Below are 4068 nucleotides of genomic sequence, written 5' to 3' on the forward strand. Positions count from 1 at the left end.
CAGCATCTTTGCTTCTAATGTGGACTATTGACTTGTCTGTCCCTAAAGGCTGAACACAAATGTGCTTTTACGGAAGTGGGTAGTCCTGTAGAGGTCAATCTGCCATGGCTGTGTAAGGAAATATTCTTTAAGAAACCCAAACTCTCACAAAACTTCCCTCTCTTCAAAACAAAAAACAAACCCCAAACAAACAAAACACCCAAAAAACCTAAAACAACAACCCAGCTCCCCAAACAACAGCATATCCAGACTTTAAATGCAGAAAGCACTTTATTTTGTAGGTAAAGTTCTTTTGTATGTTTGGCAGGAGTCTATCCTGGTGTTTCCCTGACCTCACTCCTCAAAACTGGCAGTAATTTGCCTGCTTTATGTGCAGTTTGGATGTCTTCAAAATCTGAATCTTTGCCATCTCTACTCTTGTACAGTGCCTTGTACGGTAGAATTATAATTTCAGATAGACATTTGGGTTGTTGTTATAAGCAAGTAACTGAAACCAGTGATTTTTTTTTTAATGTTTTAAAATTGTTCTTTTTTTTTTTTTTCCAGAGTTTGTATGTAGTAACACCATTTGTCTTCCTGTCATCCAAAGAAGAGAACTTTGAGGCACTCAGTGGAACTACAAAGAATTGTATATTAACTATGGAGGACAGACAAGGGAGAGCAAGAGGAAGTATTGACTTTTACAAAGTGCCTTGGCAGCTGTGTTGATTACCGAGGAATATCTGTTTCGGCAGGTGAGTTGCAACTGGAGTTGCCAAGGAGTAGTTTGAGTACAGACAAGCATCATTAGACATTGTTCTTGCAAAGGTTTTGGCTAGGTCAGTGGACTAACTCTGAATTTGGGTCAAGGACTTGAGTGGGTAAGGTCACCTCATTTATCATCAGCCAAGGTTGAGATAATAGTCATCAATCCGTCTGACTCTAGCTGAGAGGTGAACAACTTACTTTATTTTAGTAATGATTTGAGAGACTCATCAATAAAATCACCAATACTCTTCAGTGCAGTAATCTGTCCATGTCTCAGTGGCCAGCATGTTTTCTTGGCAGCAAAGAGAAAGGAGAGCAAAGTGGGCAAGCTGGTTAGGTTTCCTTTTGTTTCCTCCACATGGAGACACCTTGGGATCTCAGGACTAATTCAACAAGGTCATCTAAGATGTGATTCTCTTATCCTACAAAACAGTCATATCTTGTTGCATTGAAATAGTTGAAACCTATATAAGGTATGCATACTGTCTGGTTTTGTTCATAAATTGTTCCTAGATTGACTGTGCTATTCCTGCTTATTTAATTATGAACAAAATGTCTTCCTTGGAAATATTCCTAGTTCATGTTGACATACGCAAGAATTTAGCTAGGCCACCTCAGCAGGACATGGGGTTTTGCTAATGCAGCTGTGGAACTTCCAAACCAGGTAACCTCTGGCCAGCTTGGAGGGCAGGCAGAGCAAATCTACGCTTCTTTGCATGTAATTTGCCGTTATAGCCTGACTGCATCCGTGCTGAGCTGTAACTGTAGACAGAGAAACACTTGGGTTGATTTGAGCTAATTGAGTTGATCAAGTGTTGCCGATTAGTTCAATTTGCACAAAGTCCCACTTGTCTTCCCTTGGAACAGCAGCAGTGCTAGCAAATGAATTGCCACATCAGCGCTCTTCTTACATGCAGACAGCAGAGGGATGCATTGTTTCTGTACTGGGACACTGACTTGACAGGCTTTTGAAAAAAAAAAAAAAAATTGGTCACTTCCAAAATTTGACTGACCTGTAAGAGGGTTTTTTTTTTTGTTGTTTTTTTTACTTCAGAGAGTTTTCTTTTCTGTAGGCTATTAGTGCCCCAGATGTAGAATTTAAATAGTGGTAGCTGAGTAGCTGTTGTACACTGTATTTGCCTGTTTGGCAGGTGTTTGTATTTCAATCTGTGCTAATTTTATATTTTAATCTATGTTAATTCTACGTTTATGCATTTTTTTCATTCATGGCCCCAACTCGCCACTCTCCAAAGACATCAGTAAAAATATCTGCATAGTTGCAGTATGTTTTTTGCTCTTGTCAGCTGATATACAGCAAGGAAGTGAAAAGCACTTCACAAATGCTAATGAGATAAGCTGTAGGACACCTCAAAGCACAGAGACAGTGTACTGATATTCCTATTTTACAGATGGGGAAGCTGAGACAAGGGTTAAGTGCAGGGCTTTTAAGTTATGTAGGAAGACGAAGTTAAAAGACGGGAACGGAAATAAACTAGACGTTTGTCAGGGACTGAAAGAGTGAACGCCTCAAACGCTGTGGCGAGGCGGGTGAAGGCCTGCAGAGAGGCAAGCGAAGGTCAGGCCTCCCCGGCCATGACCAGCCGGGTTAGCTCAGTTGGTTAGAGCATGGTGCTAATAACACCAAGTTCACAGGTTCAGTCCCTGCTTACTGCAGAGGGGTTGGGCTCGATGATCGCTCAAGGCCCCTTCCAACCCAAAGCATTCTATGATTCTACGAACTGGGGCCCGCACAGCCCCGCAGCGCAGGAGCCGCCTGCTGCGGCGCGGGCCCGGCCGGGCGCTGCCGGAGGACGCGCGCTTCCGCCCCCTGGCGGCCGGAGGGCGCGCAGCGCTCACCTGAGGAAGGGGCTCGCCCCCGCCCCGCCACGGCGGCGCCTGCGCAGAAGATGGAGAACATTCTGGAACAAGCCTCAAGCGGGGCGAGCCTGGAGGCGGGGCCTGGCCTGGCCCAGACCCGGCTTCGAGGAGCCCCGGGCGCACCCCCGCCATCGGGGGACCCCGCGCTGCCGCCGCCCCCGCTCCGGGCCGGCCTTTCCCCGCCGCCCGCTGCCGGCGCAGCCGGGGCCCCGCGCTCCGGGAGCAGCGCGCCCGGCGCCGGAGGCTGCCGCCTTTATCGTCGGCATGGCGGCGTCCAAGGGTAATGGTATAGCTCGCTCTCTCTGCTTTTTCTTCCTTTTCCTTTCCTCTTCTAAGTATTTGAATTAGACCTATCGTTGCGCTTTCCTGGGTTGGGTTGCCTACCGTTATGCTTTCCAAGTTCAGGCAGGTTGGTGTTTACCATCAGGAAAGTGTTCAATTGATCGTTGGGTGTCTTGTCACCTTAATTCCACCCAAGGAAATCACAGAACGTCCGCAATCCCCTCTGGAAAGCCTAGTCAGGTCGTGAGAATGCTGCACTGATTCCTGGGGAGATGGCCTTCAACCATCAGTTCATCATTTCCTCACTAAGACTGCCTTGTTCCTATGCCTATCTTAATATATTTACAGAACTCTTGTACAAGGTTAATCTTCCTGATGCAGTTCTAGGTATCGAATAGGACAAAATGTTTGTTTAGCACTGGAGAAAGGGAAGTCTTCTAAACTCCAGTAGGCCAAAACAATGAATGACCGTAAATGCCAGAGAAATTTCCTTCCAAAAGTCCTGCCTGTTCGCTGTGTTGCATTCATCAGAAAAGAATGCTGCCAGGGGTGTTTGCCTGTACCAAGTGAAGGGCCTTGGGCTGCCCTGCGGCAAGCAGGTGCTCACTGTGTCCTCTTCTCCCTTGGCTAGTTTGGTATTAAAAGAGTTTGCGATGCAGCTGTATGAGTGCAGAAACACATACTCTCAAGTGCTTTTATTTTTATCTGGGTCTTTTTCATGTGGATTATTTTGGTTGATGTCAAAACAAACTCTACTATGGTACTTGGAACTTGAGATCTGTCTTGCAGTCATAGCACCAACGGAACAATGGTTCTTCTAAAGCACCTTTGAATCCCCTTCCTTGAGGATTCGTAACATTTTTGCAGTGGAAGAGTTTCATGTCATCATTAAGGTGCATATACCCTAATGTTTGGTCTATATAAAAATCGCCTGTTTTTATAGCTTATAGCTATAAATGGAACAGATATCAAAATAGATAAAAAAAATTCAGTCAAATTACGTTGTAAGTGTGTGGTAATGCATACAAGGCTACATTTTATGATCCTTACTCGTGATGGAAAGTACTTGCATTCATTGATCTATACTTTTCCATTTAGTGGGACTTCTGGAGGGAACAGAACTTTTACATGGGAGTAAACACTGCCTTCACACAGATCAGC

Source organism: Pelecanus crispus, chromosome 8, assembly GCF_030463565.1.
Source record: "Pelecanus crispus isolate bPelCri1 chromosome 8, bPelCri1.pri, whole genome shotgun sequence".
NCBI classification, from domain to species: Eukaryota; Metazoa; Chordata; class Aves; order Pelecaniformes; family Pelecanidae; genus Pelecanus; species Pelecanus crispus.